The sequence below is a fragment of the Calidris pugnax genome, unplaced genomic scaffold, assembly GCF_001431845.1.
Source record: "Calidris pugnax isolate Ruff unplaced genomic scaffold, ASM143184v1 scaffold289, whole genome shotgun sequence".
Lineage (NCBI taxonomy): Eukaryota > Metazoa > Chordata > Aves > Charadriiformes > Scolopacidae > Calidris > Calidris pugnax.
In genome coordinates, this window is record NW_015091339.1 from 418,156 (window position 1) to 434,180 (window position 16,025).

General features: G+C 48.8%; 1 protein-coding gene across 5 annotated transcripts in view; it reads right to left on the bottom strand.

Annotated features, from left to right (window-relative positions):
- The window catches only part of LOC106899270 (collagen alpha-1(VII) chain-like), a 136,546-nt gene extending 134,680 nt beyond the window's left edge, over nucleotides 1-1,866 (bottom strand). For all 5 annotated transcript variants that reach the window (XM_014961016.1, XM_014961018.1, XM_014961019.1 and 2 more), the window contains exon 1: nucleotides 1,689-1,866. The gene's annotated coding sequence lies outside the window, so the exon portion shown is untranslated. The remainder of the gene's footprint in view (nucleotides 1-1,688) is intronic.
- Nucleotides 1,867-16,025: the final 14,159 nt, after the last annotated feature.

Below are 16,025 nucleotides of genomic sequence, written 5' to 3' on the forward strand. Positions count from 1 at the left end.
GCAAGAGGTCTGCAGAAGGGGACACTTTGCAGAAGCATTGGGGAGCCAAAAACCAGCATCATCCCCCCCCCTTTCTGCTCCTCCTGATGTGTGCAATAATACAATGCACAGAGCAATTTCTACAGACTCCATCCTACAAACCAACCTCCTTGTTAGAGCCACAAAAGACTTTTCAGACACCCCATGAATCATCTGCCTGGTGGCTGATTTTCTCCTCTCCCCAGAAGAAAGGCACTTTCTGTAATTCACGACAACAAGCAGAAATTACATTATTTTGGGCCTACGATGGATAGCAGCCAAACAAAATTGTTCATCACTGCCCTTAGCCATGAGACATCGTAGGAATGGGTGGAATGATGCTGAAGGACCTCAGTCACCACAACCACCGGTGCCACTGAGGCAGAAAAACCTATGTTGTGCAGCTCATTGCTGTGTTGGGAAAGGAGCAGACCCACAACTCTGAGCTGCATGGCCACGGTTTGCACCTGAGAGGTCACATTGTGATGCTACAACCCTTCCCAGACCCAGTCTGGCCCATCTGTAGGAAAGAAGAATCCAGCCCCCAACTGCTTGAAATAATCTGACCTCCCCATCCCAGCGTGGCCCCAGTCCAACCCTTTTGGTGGTTTCTCCCATAACACGCTGAAATATTAATTTTGCCTGGAGTTATAACCAGCCCCAGGGGGGTGAAAGATGGGGGGGGTTCTGCTAAGTTGTTGTTACAGCTTTGATCCAGGACCTGCTTTCAGCACTTGCTATTTTACCAGCATCCCCCTCGCACAATCCAACTGAACAAGATTAGAAGTAAAATACATAGAATCATGGAATGGTTAGAGTTGGAAGGGACCTTAAAGATCATCCAGTTCCAACCCCCCTGCCATGGGCAGGGACACTTCCCACCAGACCAGGCTGCTCAAAGCCCCCTCCAACCCGGCCTTGAACCCCTCCAGGGATGGGGCAGCCACAGCTTCTCTGGGCAACCTGGGCCAGGCTCTCACCACCCTCACACCAAACAAGTTCTTTCTGGTATCTAATCTAAAGCTCCCCTCTTCCAATTTAAAACCATTACCCCTTGTCCTGTCACTACACTTCCATATTCCACAGATGGGAAGTTTACTGGGGCCAGATTCTGCCCATTGCAATGCTCCGACCTCCTGGGTGCATTAAAGGAGGTGACAAGAACCCTCTTCCTTCCAGAAAGCCTCAAGAAAACCCCCAACCCCACCATGTGCTGCACACGACAGCGCTTCTTCACAAACCTCTCCCTGCCACCGAGACCAGCTGATGCTCCTGAGCCACCTCCCATCACGGGAAATGCAAAGCCACCTCCAAAAAAATCAGATCTCAGACAGGTTTGGGGCATCTCAGGCACTTCTGAGCCAGCGGCGAGGGGTTCACTTGTGCCATTTGCAGCCCTGGGGGCTTCCACCTCCTCATCCTCCCCATCACCCCCCGACCCACTCTCCTGGCTTTCACTCCACGATTTCTTTAACTGCAACCCGAGAGTGGGGAAAGCTGGAAAAAAACCTCAAAGGAGCACAGAATGCCCAGTCTCCCAGCTTTCACTCCACGATTCCTTTAAATGCAACCTGAGAGTGGGGAGAGCTGGAAAAAAACCTCAAAGGAGCACAGAAAACCTGATATCTGGACAGATGGACAGATGGCTACAAGCGGTCGGTGCTTCTTACCTGGGCAAAGCTGCCGCGCGTTGGCTTCTCCCCCCGTGGGTGAGGAGGTTCCAAAAGCCCCAAAAAACAGGCGTCCGTGTGGTCCGGGCTGCAGGAAAACTCTCCCCACACGCTTGGAAGAAGAAGTTATGAGGCAGGAGGAGGGGCCGCTCCGGGCATCCCCCCCTCTCCGGCTCCGACTCCTTCTCCGCGGGACCGAAGCGGCGGAGGGGAGGCTGGGATGGGGGAGAAAGGGAGGGGAGGGAAAAAAACCCCACACATTAAAAAAAAAACAAAACACCCTTTACCTCGTGGGCACAAAATAATAATAAAATAACTGGGATGTTTGCAAAGGAAGGGGCCGGCTTGGGGAAAGGGTTGGGAGGGGGAGAGAAAGTCTCTGTTTCTAACGGGTGAAAGGGTCCAGGCTGGTTATCAGCCCCTGGAGGGGATGGGGAACACCACAAGTAGGGTTCAAAATGACTTCGTGGTTCAGATACAGGGGTCTGGCATGGCTGTGTGGGTGCTGGAAGGGGATGGAGGGGGACGAGTCGAGACATCTTGAAAAAATTGTGATGGCACTTTGTCGTATAAAATTTGTCTTATGTTTGTCAACAGCGGAGAACTTCCTAAGAGATGGTCACTTAGATGGAGGACATGAGCACTGTATCAACAGGCAGCAAGAAACTGAGGCACAGAGAAGGGAATGCAGGTATCTGGTGTCCCATCTTTGGGCTCCAACATCTGGAAAATGATCCCACAAGTAGGGTTCAAAATGACCTTGTGGTTCAGATACAGGGGTCTGGCATGGCTGTGTGGGTGCTGGAAGGGGATGGAGGGGGACGAGTCGAGACATCTTGAAAAAATTGTGATGGCACTTTGTCGTATAAAATTTGTCTTATGTTTGTCAACAGCGGAGAACTTCCTAAGAGATGGTCACTTAGATGGAGGACATGAGCACTGTATCAACAGGCAGCAAGAAACTGAGGCACAGAGAAGGGAATGCAGGTATCTGGTGTCCCATCTTTGGGCTCCAACATCTGGAAAATGATCCCAAAAGGGACACAAGTGCCACCTGTGCCTCCTTGGCTTGGGGATGGTGGGATGACCACAAAGCTCTGGGTGAATCGGGCGGACTCTCAATGCATGATGGAAGATGAGGTCCCCTGCTACCAGGAGAGAAATCAGCCCCAAACAGGGTGACAGGAGCACATCTGACATCTCACCCTCAGGGGAACACAGGGACCCCCAACTCCAACCACCTCCTGACCCCGTCAAAGCCAGAGGAGCTTCACCCTACAGCAGCTCAGCAGTGGGGTGAACTCCCCCCTCCAGCCACCCCTAGAGCTTCCACCACACAAATAGAGGATATTTCAGCTGAGAAGACACCCAGGGGAAGAACCAGGGACCCCACATCCCAAACTGCAATCAAAGTAGGGGATCACCCAGGTCTCCTCCCCACACCAATGGTTATTTTGCAGTGCCTGGGGTCCTGGGAACTCCAGACCTGATGAAGAGCAGGTCTCATGGTGGTAGGTCCTAACCATTCCTGCAGATAGAGATTCTCTAGCCAAGAGACAAACAGGCCAAAAAGGTCAAAGACAGAAAGAAAAAGTGAAAGCCAAGAGGCCCCAGGGTGAAGCACACTGGCTTGAGATGTAAAGTGCAAGGGAATCCCATCCCTGGAGGTGAAGTGAAAAGGGATGGGGGAGCAAAAAGTGTCCTCAGGGCTCCACATTTTATTGCTGTTTATGGGACTACCACAGCCCCATTAATAAATAAGAGTAGCCTCAAAAGGCTGCTAAAAAGATATTAAAATTATTAAACAGCCCCTATTTCCAGGTGTTTAGGCACAGGTTTAAAAAGTAAGTAGGTGCAGCACAGCTCTTCCCATTCTCCCAACCAGCTTGGACCCTCAGGGAAAACACTTAGGCTGATGTTTCCCCACTCCAGCAAAACATCCCAGGAATTAACTGCTTCGTGTCCACAAAGACTCGCAATTTTCCCCCCTTCTCAGACCATTCCTGCCTGAAAACATCACCCAAAGCTCTCAGGATTGCCTGCAGATCCCAGACTTCAGAGGAGCACTCCATAAGGCTCAGGCTTAACAATTGCATCTAATTGAGCCATACAAAACTCCTAAATCCCTGAATGCCTCGTTATCGGGCTGAATAGGCTTAATTGCAATTGTATCTCCATTCAGCAATTAAATCTATTCACAAGCCCGGATTGGGGCAATCAGGAGATGTTTGTGCCATGCAGCTCAAATGCATTTCCAACAGGGCTCTGATTGCCATTTGGAGGTGCCCAAAGTGGTGTCAGGCCACCAAGTTGGGGTTTTAATTCAGGTCCATCAGGGTTTCTCTTGGACATATTTGGCTTCTTGCTGGTCAGTAGAAATGCAAGAAGCAACTCAACGAGCTCTCCCACCCTTTGCTGTCTCCCCAGTCACTGATAAGGTGGTTTGCAGCATGATGGAGGTCAGTCTCATCTACAGCCTGCACCAAGACTCACGGTGTCAATGAGGTTGGTTGCCCTGTGCCTCCAGACCTCGTGGTTGGCTTCTCAGTTGTCTAGAAAAGAGTGAACACACAGTGCAATGTTGCGTTGCACCATTCACAGCAGATTCCTCTTCAATATGCAAAGTCTTGAGCAATCATAGAATTGTCTACACTGGAAGGGACCTTAAAGATCATCTAGTCCAACCATCAACCTAACTCTGACAAAAAAATAAATAAGAAATAAAAATCACTAAACCATATTCCTGAGGACCATGTCTACCTGTCTTTTGAACACCACCAGGTGTTCAACCACTTCCCTGGGCAGTCTATTCCAATGCTGGATAACCCTTTCCATGAAGAAATTTCCCTCACCTACGGGATTCTTCTCCTCAAACTCAGCCAATCTAGTCTCTCAAAATCATGCAAATATGAACTATGAGCTATCCCCACACCACCTTGATTAGATAGACCTTACTCCTTCAGGCAGCCAGGGATGTCTCAGCCTCAATAACCCCCTAGGCTGCTGTGACAGCAGGGATCAAGGAAGATGACAACTAAGTGATGGGCAGGCAAACTCTCATTTTCCAAACTCATATTTAATTATGACACCTCAAAAGAGACCTAGTTAAATGCTTTGGATATACAAGTCTGCACTTGAAACAGGGGCAGCCCCGTAACACACACAGGCCTTTCACTGGCTTCAACCAGTGCCTGGGGGACTGTACTTGTAACATGGGTTGTGTTCAAGAACGGCAAGGCCAAGGGAGAAGCTCCCAAACTTGTACCACCTGATAGATTTATGTGCTACATAGAGATACTAGCTGAAGTGGCAGAGTTCATAACCCCAACACAACACTGCACCAGGGCAACTGAGTTTTCCCCATTCTCAGGCCTCATTTGCTTGGCATTAGCTCAGGGATCTCTGCAGGCATCGGCACCACTTCCACATTCAGGTCCTCTGTCCTAATCCACAAAGAGTACCACCTTGAGCAACGAGAAGAAACCAACAGTATCCATCATCTCCCCTCAGTGTTGAGATGAGGCACATTTAGCCCATAACCTGTTCGTGTGATGGGCCACCTTTCCCCAAGGAACTGGTTCCAGGCCACAAGGTAGTTTCACATTAGGTTGTTGAGCAGTAGATGGGAGCAACATGAACACCTGGAGCTGAATGGCACCACATGTTGTTACCAAACCCTTGAGCCAAACAGCCTCCATCAAAAGGAGCGGGCAGGGGTGAAGAATGAAATTGGTTCTTTAATCGTCAAAAATAAAAAGTGGTGGCGGGGAAAAATACCAAACCCAGGCCAAATGCAAATCATAAAAATAAACTGCGCTGAAGCTTATTTGGTAGATTTCCAAGAGAGGCTTCTCAGCTACTCAAGCAATCAGCGATATTTTAAAGCAATCAAGTGAGAGGAAGGGAAGGCAAACAAAGAGGATCATTCATGTGCAATCGTCACTTGCCTTAATGCCAACCGTTTCTGGAAAGACTTTCCATTTTCTAAAGTTCAGGCTTAATATTTAGCAAAACATCTCAGCACCCACACATAATTCATCAGATAAAAGCAGGGAGGGTTTCAGCGGTGTTTTCTCATCCCTGACCACCTCTTGCCTTAAAAAGCCTACAGAAAGGAAACCAGCCCTTGTTTCTCATGTCCTTGTTCTTCATTAACCTGAGGCCTAGAAAGCAGCAATGGGGTCAGGGCAGACACAGCAGTGCCCTCATGGGACTGAGAGCCCAGACATGGGGCCTGGAGACAAACAAGAGCTTGAATGAAGATGCTACATGAGATCTCATTTGGACCAGTCATGCCTTGAGGATTTACAGTTCCCAGGATGGTTCTTATCGTTCCCACCTCAAGATAAATCCTCTCATTTGATAAACCCAGCCCCAAAATCACTGGAGTAGCTTTCCCTCTTGACCAAAATTAGTGGCCCAGTTGTTTCCTGTGCTGAGCTTTCCCGTTTTGCCACCACCCCTTGCAGATCTCTCCTGTCCATTGTGTTTATCTGCCACTTTGCTCTTCTTGAATGAAGGTCCTTAACAGCTTTGTTTCCTTGGTCTCTGCCTCCCTTTCTCTAACTGCCTTTCCCCAGCTTCCTAGGGCACCTCAACTTCTCCACCCAACTGCATGGTCCTCCAGAAAGGCCCATCATAGTTTATCCAGATCCTGTGTCCATTGAGCTCAGCAAAAATATCTCCCCAGGACAAGGACACTGAGACATGTCACAGCTCCAAATGAGAAGCAAAACAGCTGCACAGATTGGGACTCATCTCCACTGACTTCACCTCTTTGAGTCATGCAAATGAAAGCACACTGGCATCTAAGGACACCTGAGATACCTTCAGTTCTCTGGGACATCACAATTGCTTCTTTCATGGTTCTTTGTACCTTTGCACAACCAGACTTTTTAAGCACCTGGACAGAAATAAACCATTTCCTTATTTCATCCTCAACTTATCTCTCCAGAAGGGCCAACAGAAACTACATAAAGAGAGACATAGAAGTGGAGAAAAATCTGACCTTGAAGAGAAAAAGTCTGCTTCTTTCTGGATGAAGCCCTGCAGGTTCACCTCCAAAGGACAAGGTTGCTCTGAGATATGATGTAAGCCAGAACCTCTGCAAGACAGGCACTAAATACACCCCAGACCCCCAAAAAAGCTGGCTGAACCACTATAGCCCTTTTTATAGTGACCATGCCCAGGGCAGCTACATCTCAGCTCCCACCCTCTTCCACCAGCACCTGGGAGAGCTGTTACCTTGAATTGTCCCCAACTGCTTTTAATCAGTCCTGATTGTCCCCAGCCTCTTCAAGGAGCTAATATATAAGTAAATTTTAACCCTTTCCAATCAAAACCAGCTGGTTTGCAAAAAAAAATGTTCTTTAAGCTTACTAGAAGTGATAATCTCACCAGCCAGATAATGCACCCAGCAATGGCAGATGCCTACAGCTGAGTAGATGAGGATGCTGAACATGGAATCATAGAATCATCTAGGTTGGAAGGGGACCTTTAAGATCATCAAGTCCAACCATCAACTTAACACTGCCAAAACCAGCACTAAACCATGCCCCACAGCACCACATCTGACCAGCTTTTAAATACCTCCAGGGATGGCGATGGGACAGCTCTACAGATCTTTGACAAATTTTGGTTGAAGTGGCTTTCTTGAGCGCATATACTTTTGGAAATGACCCAAGTGTTGACACTAGAGTTTGCATCAAGGCTGAAAAAAAAGTGTGTGAGAATTCTGGACCACACAGTGACCTCACCAGGAGATGACACTCCATATATGCTGTTTCACAACCCCTTACAGATTCTGAGAAACACGGGCAGAGGCTCAGGGGTGAAAATCAAGATGCTACAGGAAGTGGGATAGGGTTTAGACTGACTTTTGGTGTGGGGTTAAAGGGCTTTGCTGGCTGGAGAGGGTAGAAAGCACCAGCTGGTCTCCATGCCCATCTCCTGTAAGGTCACAACAGCTGCGGGTTTTGCAGCCAGTTGGGCAAACCATCTCATTTTGCTGCACCTTCCTTTCACCAGGGGTGGAACAAAGATGCTTTACCCTCCTTTGGATGCACACCGAGGTGAAAAACACCGAGGTCAAAGATGGAGCATTGCTTAAAGAGAACAAAACACACACACAAACAGGCATAAATGGGGTTACATGAAGTGGGTCCTCCTGACCACTGCAGTTTTAACTGGTTCTCCCTGCAGATGTTTTTTGCCCTTTCATTTATTTATTACCACGCTAAGATTTGCTCGTTTTGCAAAGAAAAACACCAGCAGCAACACGAAAGATCGAACCAGTGCCCAGGGAGGCAACAACAGTCCCCCCACCCACCTTACAGCAGGGATGTGGTTTTGGAGGAGAAAGGGATCGTTTCAACTCTTTGGAAAAATAATTAGAGAACAAGAAGATAAGACCCAACCTCCTTCCCTACGCGGTCGGCAGCAAGGAGCTGCATTTGATCTCCAGCATGAAACCAAGCACAGCCACTCACCACGGGGAACCAGGGCAAGCCTTGGTTGAAGGAGGCAGAGGTTTGGTAGGTGACACCAGTACTTATCAAAGCGTGACCCTCTTTCTGTGCCCTGTGCAGGATATATTGCAAACAACTTTAAATGTTCCCACTCTGTATTATTCATCAACTTCAGGGGAGGGGAGATGAAGAAAAAAAAAAATAATCATGCAAACAATCTCTTTCTCTCCATTAGTACCTTTTAGGTCTTCTAAATTTAGGATGGCATAAATCTCACAGGAAATGTGTTTTTTTTCTTTTTAAGAACCAGAAATAGCTGTTAGAGTACTTCACTGGGGACCTTTAAACGTGTGTGTCGGGGAAAATAAAGGCAAATCTGTATCACACCGTGCAGAACTGGGGGGGCAAATCCCCTGGCAGCTCTGAACCAGCGGAAATATCACAGGGTAGCACCCAGAGGCACCCACTCCAGAAACAGGAGCAGCACATCCCTGTGACTAATTGCCAGGGTGGGATGTGTTGCTGAAGGTCCCAGAGCTAACTGGGGATACTGGTACACAGTTGCATTGAAATTCAGAGATATGGACCAAGCAGGCATGGCGGGCAGGTGGCAATAATATTGCCAGGGATGAAAAAGGGACCTCGTCTTGGTAACTGAGCACCGAAGCAGACTGAGCTCCAAAGTTCTATTCCAATAAGCATTCCTTCTTCTCCCAACTATGCAGTGCTTTTTAGACCAAGAGGTCCTGGAACACGCTCCCAGTAGAGTCCTACTAGCAAAGATGGACCCTATGGGAAGGAAAATGCCAAAAATGAGACATTGAAGAGAATCTGTGCTCTCGAGACAACTACACATCGTGGCTGCAGAAACCACGGATGCTTCCAAACTGTGGCAGCAAGGTCTGGACTCATCCCGTTCCAATGAGCAGTCCCACTCAGGAGCTTCATTGCTGTTGGGTTTGTAGCACTAGGAAGACGGGTAATGGTTTTAAACTGAAAGAGGGGAGATTCTGACTAGATATTGGGATGAAATTCTTTCCTGTGAGGGTGGTGAGACACTGGCCCAGGTTGCCTAAAGAAGCTGCGGCTGCCCCATCCCTGGAGGGGTTCAAGGCCAGGTTGGACAGGCCTTGGCGCAACCTGGTCTGGTGGGAGGTGTCCCTGCCCAGGGCAGAGGGTTGGAACTGGGTGATCTTTAAGGTCCCTTCCAACCCAAACCATTCTATGATTCTACAATTCACTCTGTCAGGGAGGGAAGGACAAATTTGGGCAAAATTCTGCTGTTAAAAAAAAAAATAAAAAAATTTACTTTGGCTGGAGAAAAAAAAATTAGAGCAGTTGAAATATTTAAACTTTTATCCATGCGATACATTTCCACTTGCCATTTCATTTTGGAGTTCAGGACAGGGAAATCTATCATTTGTAGATGCTCCCAGCAAGCTGCTCCATCCTGAAACCAATGGGATGCCGGTCCCTGAAAACATCCTCCCGCAGCAGAGCAACACCCAGCAGCGAAGCCGTTAATGACAGAGCTATTTGCAAGTGGTACCTTTGCCCCTTGCTGTTGAGCAAAGGTCTTCCTCAGGGAGTTGAGGAACTGAGGGCTTGATTACCTTCCCGCTCAGGCTGGAGGTGGAGACCATTTCCCCATCCCTCCTGAAAGCTGTTTTCTTGGGCTGTTTTGCTCTGTGAGCTCATTTTCATCTGGCAGGCAGAGGCAGGGAGTATTATGCTCCAGGAATGGATATGATTTGCAAATTCAGTGCATTAGGGAGGGAGGTAATTGCGGAGCAGGGTGACCCTCTGCGCTTACGATCCAAGCGGCAATTTTGCCCTCGTGCTGCTTTTGTAAGGGAATAAAGTCACGTGCCAGCCGTTTGCAGTTGGGCAAAAAAAAACCTGCTCAAAATTTCCCTCTCCCCTTTTTACCTCTCGCTAAATAAAAGAGGAAATAAAAGCAAAGAAAAGCCTTCACAGAGCTCAACCGCGGTTCAACGAGGCGCGGAAAAGCAGCCAAAAACTCCCCCTTGACTCTGCCCACCCCTCCTTGAGCACTGCAATATTCTCTCTCTGCTTTAAATATGCAGACATGTTACGTATTTTAAGCAGAATTACGTTAAATAGCTGTACGTTGTACAGATGGGGAGATTAAGGGCTTAGCTTAATTACCGTGGTAATTAACAAAACACAACCCACGAGGCAGAGAGGAAGAGGTATGAGCTCCTCTGCTTTAAACCACACTGGCCCTGGGCAGTGATGGTCACGCACCCGGGAACACCCACGGAGTTATTTAGGGTCAGGCCGTGCCCGACAACTTGTGAAGACACAGTGGGTTTGGTGGTTTTGCCTAAAAACAGGCATTTTGTGCCATAAGAGGTGCCGGCCGGGCAGCTGAGACAAGCACATCGCTTGCGGTTATCATAAAATCACAGAATCATAGAATGGTTTGGGTTGGAAGGGCCCTCAAAGATCATCCAGTTCCAACCCCCCTGCCCTGGGCAGGGACACCTCCCACTAGAGCAGGTTGCTCCAAGCCCCATCCAGCCTGGCCTTGAACCCCTCCAGGGATGGGGCATCCACAACTTCCCTGGGCAACCTGTTCCAGTGTCCCACCACCCTCATAGTAAAAAATTTCTTCCTGAGATCTAATCTGAATCTTTTTTCATCCAATTTAAAACCGTTTCCCCTTGTCCTATCATTACACCTCCTGGCAAAGAGTCCTTCTCCAGCTCTTCTATAGGCACCCTTCAGGTATTGAAAGGCCTTTATGTCTCAGGAGAGACCTCCATGCTCCTGCAGAGGCTTTTGGAGGCCTGGAGAGATAATCCAGAACCTGAAAATACAATAAATATTTACATTTTCAGGCCGCTGAACTCATCCCCAGCTCTGACCCCTGTGGCACTGGGATCGCTGACAGCTAATCCTCCAGTCTGGCACGTCCTACGTCACCCTCACCGGAGCAATCACAGGCGTCTGTCGTGGTGCTGTGGGCACTATTTCTCTTTAATTACAGAATCACAGAATGACATGGGGTTGGAAGGGACCTCTGGAGATCATCAAGTCCAACCCCCTCTGCCAAAGCAGGTCCACCCAGAGCAGGTTGCACAGGAACGTGTCCAGGTGGGGTTTGAATGTCTCCAGAGAAGGAGACTCCACCACCTCTCTGGGCAGCCTCTTCCAGGGCTCTGCCACCCTCAAAGTAAATGTTTTGTTTTAATTCATTAAAACAAAACCAGAGAAGCAAGCAGCAGCCACGGGAACCATTCCTGAAGATATGGCTGCTGCAACACTGGTGTCCCCATACGTGTATCACGCAGGAGCAGTGTCCACAGCCTCTCTACCCAGTGGTATCCCACCCTGTTCCTCTGGAAGATTTCAAATTTTTGCACCATTTCAAAATTTCCCTGCCTGCAAAGCAGAGTTTTCTAAAAGAAATGCATACGGGGCACAGCTTGACACACTTCAGTTTTTCTTAAAGAAGAACATAATGCAGCAAATTCTCCTCTCTGATAAAATGCTTCAAACTTAAGTCATTTTAAAGCAAATAAATGAAAATGACCCTTTCAGAAAGCAGCCACACAGCACTCTCTCACTTTTCCCTTTGCAGCGTCTAAACTCCTCAGCCTAATGTTCTGAGGGGTTAGAGAGCCACCCTCATCTCTAAAAAAGCACGTTTTAAAGATGAATCTCATCATCTCTGATGGCCTGAGTTACAATTTTGGATGCCTAGGAGCTGATAAGAGGCTCAGTTATAGGGCAGGAAATGATAGCTGTTGCCCAGGATACTGGATGTGCTGAGGGTCCTGTGATGCTCCATTATAGAATCACAGAATGATATGAGGTTGGAAGGGGGGGTCCTGTGATGTCCATTACAGAATCACAGAATGATATGGGATTGGAAGGGACCTCTGGAGATCATCTAGTCCAACGCCCTGCCAAAGCAGGTCCCCCTTCAGCAGGTCCCACAGGAACGTGTCCAGGTGGGTTTGGAATGTCTCCAGAGACAGAGACTCCACCCCCTCTCTGGGCAGCCTCTTCCAGGGCTCTGCCACCCTCACAGGAAAGACGTTTCTCCTCATGTTTAAATGGAACTTCCTATGTTCAAGTTTGTGCTCGTTTCCTCTTGTCCTGTCACTGGGCACCACTGAAAAAAGACTGGCTCCATCCTCCTGACACCCACCCTTTCAGTATTTATAGGTGTTGATGAGATCCCCCCTCAGTCTTCTCTTCTCCAGACTAAAGAGTCCCAGCTCTCTCAGTCTCTCCTCATAAGGGAGATGCTCCAATCCTTGAATCATCTTTGTAGCCCTACGCTGGACTCTTTCCAGTAGTTCCCTGTCCCTCTTGAACTGGGGAGCCCAGAACTGGAACCAGAACTCCAGATGTGGCCTCATCAGGGCAGAGCAGAGGGGCAGGATGACCTCCCTTGACCTGCTTGCCACAAGGCAAGCACAAGGCATTAGCACAAATTGCCCAAGCATGTAGTGGAAAAGGAGACAGACAGACAGCTTGTCTTCTGCACGGTGCCCTGCAACTCAGTGTGTGCTCTGATGGGCACTACAGCACGGCTGAAGGACTGAGCAGATGGCACTGAGTTGTAAAATCACAGTTTAGGTGGGGAAAGGAGCCCCAGAGGGCCCTTCTCCAAGCTGAATGGGCTCAAATCATAGAATGGTTCAAGTTAAAAGGGCCCTTAAACATCATCAAGTTCCAACCCCCTGCCCTGGGCAGGGACACCTCCCACCAGACCAGGTTGCTCAAAGCCCTCTCCAATCTGGCCTTGAACCCCTCCAGGGATGGGGCAGCCACAGCTTCTCTGGGCAACCTGTTCCAGTGCCTCACCACCCTCACAGCAAAGAATTTCTTCCTGACATCTCATCTAAATCTTCCCTCTTTCAGTTTAAAATAATTACCCCTCCTCCTGTGGCTCCCCTCCCTCATCAAGAGTCCCTCCCCAGCTTTCCTGGAGCCCCTTGAGGGACTGGAAGGGGCTCGAAGGTCTCCCCAGAGCCTTCTCTTCTCCAGGCTCAACACTCCCAACTCTCTCAATGTGTCCTCACAGTAGAGGGGCTCCAGCCCTTAGAGTATCTCTGTGGCCTCCTCTGGACCCATTCCAACAGGTCCAGGTGTCTCCTGTGCTGAGGACTCCAGAGCTGGAGGCATTGCTTGAGGTGGGATCTCCCCAGAGCGGAGCAGAGGAGGAGAATCACCTCCCTTAACCTGCTGGCCATACGTCATACTCTCCAGCCCCCGACCATCTCAGTGACCTCCACTGGACTCACTCCAGTATATCAATAACCATCCTGCACTGGGGACTTCAAAATCATGCTCCAGATGCCATCTCACAAGCGCCAGACAGAGGGGAAGGGTCTCCTCCCTTTGCCCCTGTTGGCTTCGCTCTTACTAATAATGCAGCCCAAGATGTAATTAGCCCGATGTGCTTCAAGGTCACACTACACAGCATCCACCCTCCCCTCCCCTTGCTCATTCTGGGTTGGTTTTCTTCTTCAATCTGGGTTTTTTTAACCTTTTAATGTGTATTTCTTGGAAAGGAGGTATATGCTGGTGTGTTATACTCCAGCCTGGGGCTCCCCATTCACAACCATCCCATTTTACACCAGCTCCTTCCCCCTCGAGCAGCAGACACTGCCTGTACTTGACAACCTTTCCATCCATACCTGTCCTAGCTTAAAATTACAGCTTCGAAACTCAATTTGGAGATGTGGGGACAAGCAGGGGAGCTCCTGGGCTTTTATATTTAATGTTGCTCAGCAAGTCCATTTATCTTCCCTGTCAAACCACACATTTCAGTAGCGTGCAGCCCCTGCCATTCCCACCAGGATAGTATTAAACACCTGATCATTCCCAGACCTCGGAACCTCCTCTTGTTCTAGGACATAGAGATGGAGGTGGTGGGAAGGGTCATACATCTCACTGCCTTCACATATAGCCTGGAGAAGAGTTGGGAAGTGGCTCACCAAGAAGCCAGTCCCTGTGGGATGGGGAGGGGAGCTGAATTTGCCCTCAAATTCGTGCAATGAATGCATAGTCAATCCAGCACCCACAACCTGGTGCATCCTGATTGCAACCAACAGATGTTGAGGTCTGACCAGTCAAGGGTATGGTCCCCACTGGAGGCATCTGAGCAACCCCACCAACCAGCAACTTATACCAGCTTCAACTGCTCACGTCCCACTTTGCTCATCGTCAACACCCAGAAGTCTACCATTCCTCTGCCAAGTTTCACAGTGATCCCTGCCCACAGCTCTGCTTTTGAGGGAGAGAGGGCTGGAGGCACCAGATGTTTGAAATCACAGCCAGTCCCACCTCAGGGCAACGCACCATGTCTTCCAAAACCGGGCAGCAAGGGAGGAGAGTCAAGGTGATGGCTGACTGGAGAAGAACGAAACCCAGCAAAAATGTAAGGTTCAACGTTTTAGTACCTCACATCTTCCCCGTGCATTGTTTGGAGCACATGAACCAAATCAACCACTTCCAGCCTGTGCCAGGTCACAGTTTAGCTGAGATGTTTGCAACAGGCAGCGATCAAAACACAACCTGTACACACTTTCTTCTCATCACCTTTCTGCTTGGGCTCAGGCTATTAAAGCAACCGTAGCGTGGCTCTGGGGGCAGCCAAGGGGTTATGAAATATCTCCTCTCTGGACTTCCAGTTCATCTCTGCCCATAGCTGAAATCCACCACCATGATGTCCTATGTGAGGGGAATCCAGTGGCTAAGATACCACATGCACACAGGTGATGGACCAAAGATGAATGGTCCACCAATATCATAGAATGGTTCAGGTTGGAAGGGACCTTAAAGATCATCTAGTTCCAACCCGCTGCCATGGGCAGGGACACCTCCTACTAGACCAGGTAAATATCCAATAGGAAGGCCACCCAAGGGGAGGAGACCTCATCCTTCTACCCCCTTTAAATTCTGCTTGGACCCAGGCTGGCCGTGAAACACCTTGTGAAGAGCCAAAAACAGTATCACATCAGTAGAGTCCATGCTGGGTCAAACTGGATCCTCATAAAACATAAGTGACTCCGATGGATTGTCACCTCTGGACCCAGGCTAACCCTACACAGCACAGATTTCTGTCTGAAACACAGCATTTTGGGGGTTTTGTTGGTAGACTTCACATGCAAACCTTTTCTTCCTAGAGCATATCAGGTTCATCAGCTACAGAATATTTCTGTTCATCGTCAGACCTTTAGGGTGCCAGACTTGTCCTATACAGATATAAAAGGCCACAGACTTCCATACCAACAATCTGAACTGGAGAGCAATGGTCCATATACCAATTCAAGTCATGCATAGCAGCTTGTGAACTGCCTCTATTGAAACTACGGATGTACTGGACAAAACCCACACCTTTGGGCACTGATGTTTCCCTGTCTGGTGTTCCATGATCCCAACCCAGCAAGCACTGACCACCAAGAATGACCAAAGACCCTTAGAGCCGTATATGAAATATGTGGAAATGGTTTGTGCCTTCAAACCAGTGCCACTACAAGCACTCCTTTTGCTGGAAAGGTGAGAGATGACAAGTGTGAAGGACCACTGCCTGAACAGCCCTCCAGCAAATTACCTGGAGTGACAAATGTGGAGCATCTCTTGGAGCTGCTGAAGTTACTGTGGGGAAGAAGAGGAAATTTATGTCTTGTGATGCTAAGCCAGACATCCAGACTGGCAAATTTCTCTCTCTTGAGGTACCACATGCTGCCTGGAAGCCATCAAGATACTCTAGAGCTTCTATTCCAGCATGATCCCCCTGCTTCCCACAGGCAACTGTGCATTTCCTTCCCTGCCCTTCCCTTGCAATATCACCTGGAGCTGAAGATGTACACTCTATCCGTACATC